The sequence below is a fragment of the Lissotriton helveticus genome, chromosome 2_1 (assembly GCF_964261635.1).
Source record: "Lissotriton helveticus chromosome 2_1, aLisHel1.1, whole genome shotgun sequence".
NCBI classification, from domain to species: Eukaryota; Metazoa; Chordata; class Amphibia; order Caudata; family Salamandridae; genus Lissotriton; species Lissotriton helveticus.
Window position 1 is genome coordinate 1,351,525,221 of NC_136059.1, and position 14,951 is coordinate 1,351,540,171.

The window sequence follows — 14,951 nt, forward strand, 5'->3', positions numbered from 1 at the left end:
GAGGGTGAGCTGTCCGCCTCAAAGAGCCCTACAGCGGCTGTGCACGCAGCGGGACCCGCGCAGCGGGTCCGGCAAGCTATGATCTCAGCAACACAACAACCAGCAAGGTGAGAGTGCCTCCAGGCAGGGTCCGTTTCCAAAGTTTCCATAAGCTGTTTTAATGACGTGCCCACTGAGAACAGATTTGAATGCATACCACTCTACTCCCACATTTGAGGCAGAGCCTGCGTTTTGTCTGAAAGTATGAGGTGATGGATTATGATAGGGAGGTACGAAACGCTGCATCATTAAGTGCTCTGTTGGGATGAACTAATTGCTTTGTCATACAATTATTTGTATCAAGGATTAATTTGAAAACAGTCAAAGCAATGGGTGCAAGCTTTATTGAATGCTCAGTATACTGTTTTCAAATTAATCCTTGATACAAATACTTGTATGACAAAGTAATTGGTTCATCCCAACAGAGCCATTGTAGCTTAATATACTTACCCAGGCTCTGAGGGTCACTGGGTCGCCCCATTTTTCTTTACTTTGCATCATTAAGTGCAGCAAGGGGGAAACGCCAGGCCGGGATCCTGGTCCTTTGTGTTCCCCACAAAAGCTGCAATTGCAGTGGACTGTGGTCCAGTATTCTGCATGTGTCACCCTAGGCAAAGCATTGGCAGAGCAATATATTGCATCTATCCTCGTGTGGAGGTCATGGATCCTGGAGTAGTGTGAGTAAATACGCGTTGTAGGAAGTTTACTATGCTAGGCTTCGTTTAATTGCATGTTGACAGTCCAGTCCTTCATGTGTTGTTCTAGGCTAATCGAGTGTGCCCCCGAGAGTGGCAGGCATGAGCGATCTAGGATTAGATTGTGCACTCAGTTGTAGTCCCCGCCCCAGTATGTTGGCGCTATGGGGTCGCTGAGTAGGGATGGTATAATTGACTTCCAGAACGAAGATTGTCCTGAGTTTGGGGCAGACAAGGAGATTAGTGATAGTGTGGAGCCATCTAAGAATCCTTCTAAGATTACGTAGCGGCCTTGTATGTCTATCTGGGTATGTTCTATCTGCAGAGGAACGCCCGGTGCCACCCATATGAGGGTGCCACTGGCGTACCCCGAGTATGTGGTTCCTACCACTGTGCCCCTCCATCATTTAAGGAGCGATGTGAGGGGTTGAGTGGTAAGGTTTGTTTCTTGTATTAATGCAAACGAAATCCTATGACTATGTAAATATTGATAGACCTTATGATGTTTAACACATCCAGCTAATCCCGCACATTCCAGGTTAATAAGAGATAATCATTGCTTACCATCTACTTGTCACTGATTAGGAGAGTGAAAAACGAGTCTGCGTCCTGTCGGTTACCCTTATTTGCCAGTCCCCGCCCCCCCGATTGTAGCTGCGATAACGTTCACCCTGCACATTATGTACGGCATAGCAAGAAAGACAGATCTCAATAATCACTAAAAATACCCAACTCCCCACCCCAGGCCGGCTTGCCTACGGGCAATTGGCCATCTGCACTGAAATGCAATTAGTCAAAACAAGAAGTAACAGTAAAGAAAAAGAGGAAAGAAATGTACAACAGTATGTTATGCAAGGGATACATTGCAAATGCGCAGAGAGAGAAAAGGAAGACAAAAACATAAGGATGTTATATCAGCTACTTATCGTGCGTGCGGGGCGTAGCAGCTCTGTGCATCATCTGCATGTTGTCCGCCATTTACAGTTAAAGCCTGCTGTGACCATGTTACCGACTTGTGGTTGACACACAGAAAAAAGTGTACCAGGCCCTGTAGTTGTGACGGTCATACAAGGTTCCGCTGAAGCCATTTTAAGACTTTTGAGACTTCACCCGAGCGCCTCTGCGGTTTATGGGGTTACTACCGGACCTCCTTCCATCAATGCTGTGTGTTGTGAATCGGTGAGTTGCAGTGTTTGATCTGGTGCCATGTGCAAGTCTGATTCAGATCTTGGAGCGGACTCGGAGTTACCAAGGTGTTCTGCCTTCCTAATGGCTGGCTCTCGTTCTCTTGCCACCTGAACCTTTGTTGGTCTTTGCACTCTGCTCGTGCCACAATTTCTATGTGTGCCTGCCAGTTTCCATGCCTGTCAATGATCCGTTGAGGTGGTAGGAGGGGCATGTTGGAACCCGTTCTGGTCTATCCAGGACCAGTCCTCATCAAGAGTGGAGCAGAAGATACTACTGTCCTTGTAACGGATGCGTAATTTGGCCGGATATTGCAAGGAGTACTGTATCTCGTGGTCCCGGAGGCATTTCTTGACATCCAGGTAGGAGGATCTACGGCGATGCACTGACAGTGTATAGTCCGTATAGATGTGCCCCGCCGCTTTTTCAATTTGCCATGGGCCCTGGTTATCTGGGGGGTGTGGTACCTATTGCGGTAATTGAACAGCCTCGCTACCACAGGCCAAGGGGGGTTGCCTGGGCGTGGGGGCCGCCCCAGCACTCTATGTGCCCTCTCGACTGAGAAGAACTTAGAGATTGTGCCCTTTTAGATATCCGTGGAGAAGCAGGACTCCAAATAGAGCTCCATGCAATTGCCTTCTATTCGTCCCGGAATGCCCTGCCATTAGTTCCTCGAACCGGTGTGAATGATCTGTATGACCTGCAGGGTTCGAGACCGCAGACTGTGCGGTACTATCTGTGTCAGTTGCAAGAGTTGTTACGTCAGTCAGCAGGGGTTGCGACTTATCTGTTCTGGGTTTACCCATTTTGTGACTTGATGGTATGAAGTTGTGCGGGAGATTACACTGGCAATGATGGCTCCTTGGGAAGAGACTGACCCGTCGCTCTAGTGATGAGAAACGTATCCGCAAGCCCCAAACAATTGGCACCTATTGAAATTGGGGTGTGATATCTTGACGTAGCCAGGCAGGGCCAGAGCTCAAGCATACGCAGTCAAGTGGGTCACAAGGCGTACTAGTCTGGTGGTCTGACACTAGTGTCGCAACTAAGGCCCTTTATGTGAATATTGACTTTAGTGCATCACTTGTACACCCTTTGTCAATGGCATGTGAGGATAAGGTTACGCCAGAAGTATTGTAGGATGCAGACCGAGGTGGCAGATTACTTGGAGGGAAGTAAAGCTAAGGTATTGGTGGCAATCAGATCACACTGTCCTTGGTAGCTAGGGAAACACTGGCTCCGGGTCACCGGACATTCATCATTTGGGGTCCCAGTAAAAGACCTCCAGTGTTGGCCGCTATGAGAGCAAAGAAAAAGGGAGAAGTCCCGGGGTGGGGGAGGGGCAGCAGCATGTAAGTACCACAATCAGGATTTGGTGTCACGGCCCACCTTCTGTGCCCATCATGACACCGACAGGGGGTCAACCAATTCTTCTGGCCTGCTACAGAGGGCCCGCAGGGAAACACAGCGGCAACAGCTAGGCAGCGAAGCCACCGGTACCCGGCGCCCTGCGGACAGTGGCGACCGCAGGTCTCTGGCTTCTCGGATCAGGCTGGGCCAAGCGAGCTACATGGTCCCTCTGTTATGGTCACTCTGCGGACAGTGCGAAGCGCCCGTCCCGCCGCTCACTCACCAGCAGGGGCCAACATGCACTGCAGCTGCTGGTGCCGAGTGCGCACGGCCGGGTCCCTTCTCATCTGTAGTGACGGTGCCACCCGTTCCGCTCATGCACGGCTATCATGCACCCCGAGGGCGGGCTTGCCCGAGGGTTTAAATAAAGGGGTGCGAGACCGCTCTGGGTCTTGGCTCAGTAACTATAAACCTGTGTGTGTGTCCCTTACTGCTGTGGACTGAAGCCTGAGGCCTAGCCTTGCGCAGTGAGCGTCCAGCCAGGCCTGGACGCCACATTGGTGACGAGGCGGGTCCCACCCATGCCTCGTGTGGGCCTCACCTGATTTTGCTCCCCGGTTCCTGTGGTCGCTGCCGCTAAAGACATTAAGTGGCGTGTGTGGTCCGTGCCGCTGGATCCCTGTGTACCCCCCGGCGGGAGCCCACCATGCACAGCATGTGGCCATCCATGTTAGGGAGGTGCACCAGCGCGTGTATCCTTGGCGGGTGCCCACCCATCTCTGCGTCGCTGCTGGCCTGCCGTCATCTGTGCTTGGAGCAGCGCCCTAAGGTGAGGCCAACCCTGCCCTGCCCGCGTCAGCGCTGGCCGTGATTGTCGCTCCGGCCCAAGCGAAGTCTCGCTAACACCCCTGAGGTATCAGAGCCCGGCCGCGCTAGGCAGGTGCACCAGCGTGTGCATCCTTGGCGGGTGCCCACCCATCTCTTCGTCGCTGCTGGCCTGCCGTCATCTTTGCTTGGAGCAGCGCCCTAAGGTGAGGCCGACCCTGCCCTGCCCGCGTCAGTGCTGGCCGTGATTGTCGCTCCGGCCCAAGCGTTGTCTCGCCAACACCCCTGAGGTATCAGAGCCCGGCCGCTCTCCCACGATCACGTTGTCGAGCCGGCAGGTGAAGTGCACGCTCATTGCAGCGTGCTGGACGTCTGGGCCCCGCAGCACGCTGTTCGTACACGTGCGTGGCCACCGCCTCTGGCCCCCACCACAGACTGCAGAGTCTGGGACTGGCAGACGCTGGAAAGCAAAAAAAAGGACAATAAATAAAGCATATAAATTAGAAAAGGAAAGGAGGGGCCAGCCATACCGGGAGCACATAGCCCTGCAACTTGGTCCACTGCAAGAGGAAGTCTTTCACCAGCACAGGACTGGCAATACCTGGGCCCACCACGATCCACAGCCAGCCCTCAAGGAAACTCCAGTTAAGCGCTGGCAGCAAGAGAGCACCCCCTGCGGTGAACATCTCCACACAGTACAGCACAGACACCGTGTGCTTGCCACACACGCTCCACAGCGGCAGGGCATTGATATCTTACGCATACCTGGGCCCATCAACATACCCTGACATCACTGACCACGAACATCGGCAAGCACGCTGACGGCTGAGGATGAGCGGCCAAGACGCAAACGGAGGGGGCACTGCTCCGGTGTCGCAACCGCCACCTCCTCAGCAGGTAGACCCACCTGCCCACGCTCGGCCAGGCCACGGCTGCCCCTTTACCACCCTTCAGTGACCTCTCCGACCCGTCAAAAACCTTGGCGCTCTGGAAATCCTGGACTGGCCGCCTTGACCACTACTTCGTGGGCGTGCGAGAGACAGGCGGTTGAGTGAAAAGGTCGCTCCTCATGTGCTACGGAGGAGGCGAATTGTATGACCTATTTGAGACGTTGCTGTTGTGAAAATTTCTGCTCCGAGTGGATTGGTACCGGTTGTTACTGACGGGACCTCGTTACTACAGGTATTGAATGCTTGTACCCTTGCTAGTTTTTCTTTCATTGGATCGCTGACTTGATTACATAGTCTACAAGTGGAACACAGCGTGGCAAGGGCCCACTGGCCAGTGTTGGCCAGGCGGCAGTGGGATAGGTGCCTGCTAGCCGTGTGCGTTTTTCTCAAGAGAGCCCATTGCTCTGCTCAGAAATACTGATATCCCCTGTCCTGAGGAAACCAAAAGGAATCTCTGGCTGAAACGTGACCGCGCCAGCGTTGACATTTACAAAGGAGTCCCACCATTTAGAGTTGCGAGAAAGAAATAAAGCACCACTTTAGTAATTTTTGAGGTGTTATTCTTCAAGCGCCATAGGGACTACCTTTTAGTGTATTACTCTGAATTAAGAGTGTTCACTCAGTTAGTTTTGTTCGCAGTAGGGGAACTAATTGTGGATCCTTTATTTCTTGATATTTGTATATGTTTTATGTTGTATATATGTTATGTATCATATATATGAGTGATTTAAATGTTTGTGTAAAGACGTGTACATTGTATATATTTGATAACTTTATATGTTGTAGTTTGTTGTGACTTTATTGTTCTTTCCCGTCACTTGAAACGTACACAAGTTAAAAGAGTAGAAATGAATATGTTTTAAATAAGATTTGGGAGAAGCAGGGTAACTAATTGTACTCTGGCTGAAAATAAATGTGTTTTTTATTAATCCCTTAATACGGCTTGCTTTTGATTCCACATCGTTGATGTTTTTTGCTCAGGGAGATGAGGGTTAGCTGGGCATGACCCCTGTTAGATATATATACCTGTTTGCAGCACAGAGGAGCAGACGACGACTAAAACTGTGCTGTGGAAACCTTGAACAGGCATTTCGACCCCCAGAATAACCCCGACTTCGAGCAGTTCAAGCTCCGGCAGGCACGGCAAGGAGAGGCCGAGATCATCGATGTCTTTTATGCTTGCCTAAGGAAGTTAGCAAGCTCCTGCACGCTACCGGACCAGAGGGAGGAGATCAGGGCGCAAGTCATTCAAGGGTGTCGGTCAGTTACGCTATGCCACCTGATACTCCGGCAACCGGGCATCAGTCTGGACAAGATTCTCGTGCTCGCCAGGTCCCGCGAGCTGTCCAACGCTCGCGTGGACGAAATGGAGCCGCAGCCGGCATCGACGCGATCACCCATGATCAAAGAAGAGAGAGTGGACACGATTCAGAGATGGCCGGCTCAATCAAGAGGACCCCCAAGACCTCCCCAACGAAGTGCATGTGTTTTGCAAGAGTAAAAATGTGCTCCCAGTGCGGAAAGCGTAACCATTTTGTGAAGGTCTGCAGCAGTGGCAAAGGAAGGAGCAATGCCCCTGGCCCACGTGGACCTATGACGGTGGTAAGACAGCTGACGCTGGAGGACCCTGCGGAGCAAGTGGACAACACCCCACCAGGATTCAGTCTGGGAACCGAAGACGATGACGTGTTCTTCGTCTCGTTTGTCGGCTGTGAAGGTACAAAGCGCCAACCACCACCCATGTGCACCATCACCATACCTGGTTCTCCCGTGAGTGCCCTCATAGACACAGGAACGTCGGTGAACCAGATGGACAGTGATCAGTACGAGAGATTATCACTACACCCGCCGCTCCTCCCGTCCAAGGCAGGATATACACGTACGACGGAAATGAGCTGCTTCCCTTACGAGGAGTCATGGAGGTTGAGGTTGCCAACGAGGGACATCGTCTCAGCACGAGGTTTCATGTCACAGAAGGAAAATGAGGCACCCTCCTCAGTTGTCACATGGCGGAGGACTTGGAGTTAGTATTCTTTGCGAACCAGATATATGATCTACATGCCCCTGAGATGCTCAGAGACTTCCGCATGTTATTTGAGGGTCTGGGTTGCCTAAAAGGGCAAACATTCAAGCTGCACGTCCATCCTATGGCCCTAAGGCATTGGCGGGTGCCAGTTCACTTGTGGCCGCAAGTGAAGGAAGAGCTGAATAAGTTGGAAGATTTCGGTGTGATAGAGAAGGTGTCAGGCCCCTCCCTGTGGGTGTCGCCTTTGGTTGTTGCCCCGAAACCACAACAGCCGGGTGCCATTCGGCTCTGCATCGACATGCGCCTTCCAAACAGGCCGTGAAGAGAGAACGTCATCTCACACCTACCATGGATGATATTGTGGCCGACCTTAATGGCGCCAAGTGGTTCACCAAGCTCGACTTCTATGCCGGCTACCACCAGCTGGAGCTCCACCCTGACAGTAGGAACATCACGACCTTCTCCACTCACGTGGGACTATGTCAGTACAAGAGACTGAGTTTCGGCGTCTCATCTGCCGCGGAAGTGTTCCAGAACGCAATAAGGGAGACGCTCACGGGACTGCAGGGTGTAATAAACTAATAAACTTGAGCAACGACATCCTTGTGTTCTCCAAGACACTGGAGGAGCACCACATGCATTTCTGGGCCACCCTTCAATGGCTAGTGGACATGGACTCACCCTGCATAGAGCCAAGTGCTCATTCTTTCAGGAGTCAGTGGATTTCTTCAGATACATCTTCTCCAGGGAAGGGCTGCATGTTGACCTGAAGAAAGCGGCGGCCATACGATTTGCCCCGAGGCCCAAGTCGCCCACCGAAGTCCGGAGCTTCCTCGGAATGGCCACGTACTGTGGCCGGTTCATTCCCAATCTGGCGTCCCTCTCCGAGCCACTCTGCACCATCACAAAGTCTGGTCAGCCATGGGTCTGGCCCGCGAAGGAAGATCTGGCATTCCATGCCGTCAAGGAAGCAAGGTGATGGCGTACTTTCGACCACATCGGAGCACTGAAGTGGTGGTGGATGCAAGCCCCGTAGGACTGGGTGCGGTCCTGATGGAGGGGACAAAGTCTAAGGAATGGGTCCCAACTGCGTACACCAGCAGGGCGTTGAATGGAACGGAAATGTGATACGCGCAGATAGAATGCGAGACCCTGGCCATCAAATGGACGTGCCAGCACTTCCATCTCTACTTGAATGGGCATGAATTCCGAGAGGTCACGGATCACAAGCCTCTCGTTCCCCTCTTCACTGTACGTCTCGGCTTGCTCCTCCCCGGATCGAGAGGTGGGCAGTTCAGTTGCAGGCCTACCGCTTTGAGGTAGTCTTCCGTCCTGGGGTCAACAACCCCGCTGATTTCCTGTCGCGGCACCCCGGTCCACCAGTGCCATCCATGACGCTGTTAGATGAAGACTGCACCGAAGAGTTTGTCCGGATGGTCTCCCTCGAAGCATGCCTAGTCGCTCTCACGCTAGAGGACATCAGGAAGGCAACTGAATCTGATGAGTGCCTCGTCAAGGTCAAGACCACGTTAGCCAACAGGAATTGGCGTCTCTTTCTCGATGGTTTCAGCTCACTGACAGCGGATGAAAGGCTGTTTCAACAACAGAGTGTGGAAGGTCCAGAGCGAACTCAGTGAGGGTCTTCATGAAGTCGTGCGGCGAGGAACCCCACTTCTGATTCTGAGGAGCCTTCAAGAGAAAGTGGTCCGTTTGGCGCACCAGGGGCATCAAGGGGTATCGAAGACCAAGGCCAGGCTGCGGAGCAAGGTCTGGTTCCTGGGCATGGACACCATGGTCGAGGAGGTCATCCGCACATGGCACGCTTGCAACATCATTTGGGGTGACCTGGCACCCGATCCGGTGATCACAAAAGACCCATGGCTGGAGCCTTGGACCAAAGTAAGCCTCGTTGGGTCGTTTCCTGACGGATGGAGCAACCTGGTTCTCGTCGACTCTCACTCAAAATTCCCGGTGGTAGAAGTAGTGTCGTCAACAGCTTTCCAACACGTCAAGCCCACCATTGAGCGTGTCTTCACCATGATGGGACTGCCTGAAGAGATCAAGTCAGATAATGGTCTGACGTTTCAGGGAAGGGAGTTCCAAGAGTAGCTGGCCTCGTGGGGCATTCGGAACCAGAAAATCACGCCACAGTGGCCCCATGCAAACGGAGAGGTGGAACGGTTCATGCGAATGATGAACCGAGCTCTCAGAATTGAAGTGGAGAAAGGAGAAGATGTTGAGCAGTGCTCTGCAATTCCTCAGTGCCTATCGTCAAACCCCACACTGCACCACCCAGTATGCGCCGGCTCACCTAGTATTCCGAAAGGCACCGTTCCCGCGGACCACTCGTGGAGTCCCCCGGCGTTGGATCAAGAGGCTGCCCAGGCCCGAAAGAAAGCGTCTAATGACAAGGCGAGCCAAGATCGTAGGGTGCAGCAGATGAGCATCCGAGTTGGGGACAGAGTTGTTGTGAAGGACCGATAACCAGGGTGGAAGTATCGCACCCCGTATGACCCGGAGGTGTGGGAGGTCATCAATGTGCACTGCATCATGGTATCGGCCATGCGAGGGACTCGCGTAGTCACAAGAAATGCCTTGTGGTTTAAGAGAGTTGTGACCGTGCCGCTGTCAACAGACAATGCCACGGAGAACCTGGAGGAAAGTGAAGGGGTAGCCACAACGGAGACCCCTGTCAGCAGCCCAGGGCCCACACAATGCCAAGCCGGAAGAGAATCGATGACGGCGAAAGAGCTTCAGAATTCTGGAGCCGTGTTCCCCGAGTGAGTGAGGGAGGGAGGGACACAGAGAGGTCTGTTACAGTGAAGAACTCCCGGAGCCAGAGGTATGGTCTCCGGCCGAACCCAGCCCCCAGCCAGAGACTAAAAGACTTTGCGTGGTGCATAAAGAGAGACTGAAGACAACCATATAAAAGGTCTTTGTATCTAAAAGATTGGAGGGATGTAGTGACGGTGCCACCTGGCCCACTCACGCACGGCTTGCACGCATGCACTCTGAGGGCGGGCTCGTCCGAGGGTTTTAATAAAGGGGCGCAAGACCGCTCGGGGTCTTGGCCCAGTAACTACAAACCTGTGTTTGTCCCTTACTGCTGCGGACTGAAGCCTATCCTCGACAGCGAGCGTCCAGCCAGGCCTGGACGCCACATCATCAAGCACAGCCGCTCCAGGTCACCGCGCTGCTTGTCAGTATCCGCCGCCTCCAATGCAGCCGGGTTCTGTCGTGAAGGGTCGGCGCGATGTCTGGGATTGTCACACAGCATTCACTGCTGCTTGTGGCAGGTGAATATGGGCTTCATACAGAATCGTTTGGCAGACCTGATGCGGTGCTTAGCGCTGGCGTCCGCACTCGCCGCTATCTTGGCCACGCCCCCAATCTCCCCCTTAGCTATTTAGACATTTTTTTCCCATTCTTTTTTTTTGTAAAATTTTTATTTTTCATTTTCAAAATAACAGTACACATATGAAGTTCACCAGGAAGCAATCAGTACCTCTCGAGATAGACCCTTCCGGGAGCAAAACAAAAGCACAGAGCATCAAATTCGTGATAACAGAAGCAAAGTCAGTGCTCGGCATGTGCCCATGGCGGTAGTCTCTCAACAAGCGCAACATATAGCCGGGCCAACATGTCCATAGTCCGGCAGGGCCAAAGAGCTAGGCCAGACATCCTTGCCATGCTCCTCGGTGAACCACATACCAGTAAACAGAACTCCCCCCCCCCACCCACTCCCTCCCCCCACGGTGGCGACTCACTCAAACCAAACCTCCTCCAGACAACAAAATTAGACCTGAAATAAATGAAGTGACCTCAGGGACGCGGGACAGACCGCGGATGGTAAGCCCTTGGACAGAAATTTCACCAACGGACCCCACTGGAATTGGAAGTTCTTATAATTACCAAGGAAGACGTCCGCCATTCTTTCCAAACTCAGAAGTTTCCACAGGCGCGCGTGCCACAGCGAGATTGCCGGCGCCTCCTTCTGTTTCCAGGCAGCTGCCAGTGTAAGCTTGGCAGCACCCAGGCACAGCCACAAAATCTTCTTGTCCGCTTTGGTCTGATGCTCTAGGCCGGGGTCTCGGAGACCCAGGAGAACAGAGGCCATTGAGTCCTCAATGGGATACTGCAGCAGTTCCTTAATGTGCGAGAGAATCTCGTCCCAATATGGCCGAATCACCGGACAGTCCCACCAGATGTGGCGAAAGTCCCCAAAAAACCCGCAACCCCTCCAACATTTATCGGAGGCGGCCGGATAGAAGCGATGAAGCCTGGTCGGACATAAATACCATTGCATAAGAGTCTTAAGGTGGGCTTCCCTGAGGTGAAGTGAATGATTAAACTTCGAGATATCCCGCCATAACGCTGTCCACTCAGCATCCAAGACAGTTCTCCCCAGCATCTCTTCCCACTGGTCCATATACCTAGGTCTAGGCGAGATTGCCGACCGAAGCAAGAGCTGATATATGAAGGAGATAGCCCCTTTCATCACCGACGTCCGTAGCAGGAAGGCCTCAAAAGTGGAGGGTGGCCGCGTGGCTGCCTCCCGTACCCCCGGCGATGTGGCCCAGTGGAGCAGTTGCGCATGACGGTATTGGTCATTCTGGGGAACCCCATAGTCCCTCACGCAGTTCGCAAAAGTGAGGGGGGCCTGACCATGGAACAGGTGAGTCAAAGCCCTACATCCCCCCTCCCTCCACGCATCGAAGGCCCCCTCTCGCTGAGCCGGCGGGAATGCCAGGTTGAAGTGCAAGGGCGTGAAGGGTGAGGGGAACGTAGTCCAACGATCGTCCCCAACCAGCGCATCCCACACCTTCAGGACAGTACCTGTAGGCGTACTTATGTACGCATTTAAGGGGCGGTCCCTCCTAGGCTTCCAAGCCAGGTCCCAAACCGACCTTCCCGCCACACTCCGGTCCATATGGAGCCAATGCTTCTCCGACGTCTGCTGCGACCATTCTACTAAAATTCGCAGTTGCGCCGCCTTGTAATAAAGCTGGAGGGCAGGAAGCCCCACCCCGCCCTCGACTCTCGGTCTACGTAGTAAGGCAAAGGACAAACGCGCTCGGCCCCCTTGCCACACAAATCGCAAGATCTGCGTTCTAAGGCGCCGAAAAAAGTCGCCGTCCAGAGGGATGGGGAGGGCCTGAAATAAGTACAAATATTTGGGAAGGAGGACCATCTTTATAGCATGGATTCTACCCAGCCATGATAAAAATTTAGGTTTCCATTTGTCCAAATCGGCTCTAGTCTTTGCCAGCAAAGAAGGGAAATTAGCCGCGAATAGCCCGCCCACAGTGGGGGTCAAGCGGACCCCCAAGTAGACAAGCGAGTCAGCAGCCCAGGCCAAAGGCGTCAAAGTGCGCAAACGTTCCGCATCCGCAGGCGATAGAGTGAGATTCAGGACATGCGACTTGCTGTAATTAACCTTGAAGCCTGCGACCACTTCATATTCCAGCAGGGTCTCCCTAACACAAGGCAACGAGCGTTCAGGATCAGCAATGGAAAGAAGTACGTCATCCGCGAAGAGCGTGATCTTGTGCTGCTCTCCCGCGAACGGAATGCCCCGTATACCCTCATGTTCCCTAATCGCCACCGCCAGGGGCTCAATGCTCAACGCGAACAGGAGAGGGGAAAGGGGGCAACCCTGCCTAGTACCCCTGGAATGCGGGAAGAATGCAGACAAGTGGCCATTGATTCCCACCCGAGATCTAGGACTGCAAAAATTAGCCCTCACCATGGTAATGAACTTTTCCGAAAAGCCAAAAGCCGTCATCGTATGAAACAGGAAGCGCCAGTCCACACGGTCGAATGCCTTCTCGGCATCCAACCCCACCAGGACCGCCGGGATGCGAAACCTGTCCGCCTTTTCAATGAGATGCACAACTCTGCGGGTATTGTCGTGAGTCTGGCGCCCCTTGATAAACCCGGACTGGTCAGGGTGTATGATCGCAGGTAACAGATCCTGCATTCTACGCGCCAAGATTGTCGAGTATAACTTCGCATCCAAGTTAAGGAGCGCTATGGGGCGAAACGAGGCACACTGGGTGGGATCTTTCCCCGGCTTCGGCAGGACCGTTATAACCGCCTCGGCCAGGGAGCCCGTCGAAGAGCCGGTCTCAGCCATGTCGTTAAAGAGGGTCACCAGTAAGTCGCAAAGGTCAGAGGCGAACGTCTTATAGAAGACGGCAGTGTATCCGTCCGGCCCAGGGGCCTTGTGCAGTTTCAGGTTCTTAATAGCCCCGAGTACCTCTTCCCTGGTAATTGGAGCCTCCAGGACCTCATTCCACTCTCTGGACACCTGGGGAAGGGGTAAGCGCTGCAGATACTGCTTCTGGGACTCCGCGTCCAGCTCGTCTCCAGTATAAAGGTCTCCATAAAAACGGCCAAAAATGGCTGCCTTTTGCTCGTCCCGGTGATGTAGCTCACCCGCAGCGTCCCTAATCCCCCCGATATACTCACGCTCCCGCCTATCTCGCAGCTGCCTCGCCAAATGTCTGCCCACTTTGTTACCGCAAGAATAAGATTGCCTGCCTAACCGCAACAGCGTCAATTCGGCCCTGTTATTGTAGTGGGCCCTCAGTTTCCCACGAACCGCGGTCAAAGGCCGGAGGGTAACTCTAGAGGGGTTAAGCTTGTGAGCCTGCTCAAGGACCGCCAATTCAGCCTCCAGAGCTTCCCTATCCTTGCGCCGTGCTTTATTAAGATTTGCATTGAGTCCCAAGCAAGTGCCCCTGATGGAAGCCTTCAAAGCGTCCCAAGTGTTGGAGACCGACGTGTCCGACACTGGGTTCAGCTCGAGAAAGTCCCTGATGGCCTTACGCAGTGCCTTACTAGAGACATAGTCCCGCACTACCGATGCCGGGAAATACCATTTCCTTTGCCCATCACCAGGTGAGGACCACCGGAGGCTAAGCACCAGGAGACTATGGTCAGATACCGAGAGTGGAAGAATGACGGAGTCAAGGACATCCCCCCTAAGCGCCTGGCTAATAAAAATGTGGTCCAGTCGGGAGTATGATTGATGGACATGCGAAAAAAAGGTGTAATCCCGGGAGGCAGGGTGGAAGAAGCGCCAACTGTCGACCAGACCCAGATCCCCAACCACCTGCTGCGAGGAGGGGGAAAACACCCCTGTTTGTACCCTACGGGCCCCAGAGCTATCCACATTCGCATCCCATACCAGGTTAAAGTCCCCTAAAAGGAACAAGTGCCCTTCCGCAAAGTCCCCCACCCGCTGCAACAGTCCCTGCAAAAACTGATTCTGACCAGCGTTAGGGACGTACACCACCACAAACGTACAAAGCCTCCCCTGAACAAGCCCCTTCACCAGCAGCCAGCGTCCATCCTTATCACTACAGACATCGTGGGGCTGGAAGTGCAGCGTAGAACGAAACAGGAGAGCCACCCCTCTATGCTTTGTGGACGCCGAAGACCTATAAATGATGGGAAACGCCTTATGACGAAGGCGCAGCTCGTCCTTACGCGCCAGGTGGGTCTCCTGGAGCCCCACAACATCCAACTGATGATCAGTTACATACTTCCACACCTTCTGCCTCTTCTGCGGCGAGTTCAGGCCTTTAACATTCCACGTCCCTATACTAAGCGGCATGATGGTCCCACAACCCAACACTCTCTATAAACAGCATCGGGCCCCCCCGCCCTACAGTCAGCCATCCTCCGCTCAAGGGGAACAGTGACATGCGACCCCTAGATCCCTCCCGCGCCTCCCCATCCCGACCCCCCGCCTCCCGTAGATCCCCCAGCGCCATAGTCAACCCCCCACACGCCACTTCCATACCACACCAGACCCACCGTACATGCCAAGAATCACTCCAGTCGCCACCAACATTTCCCACCCCCTCCCCCCCT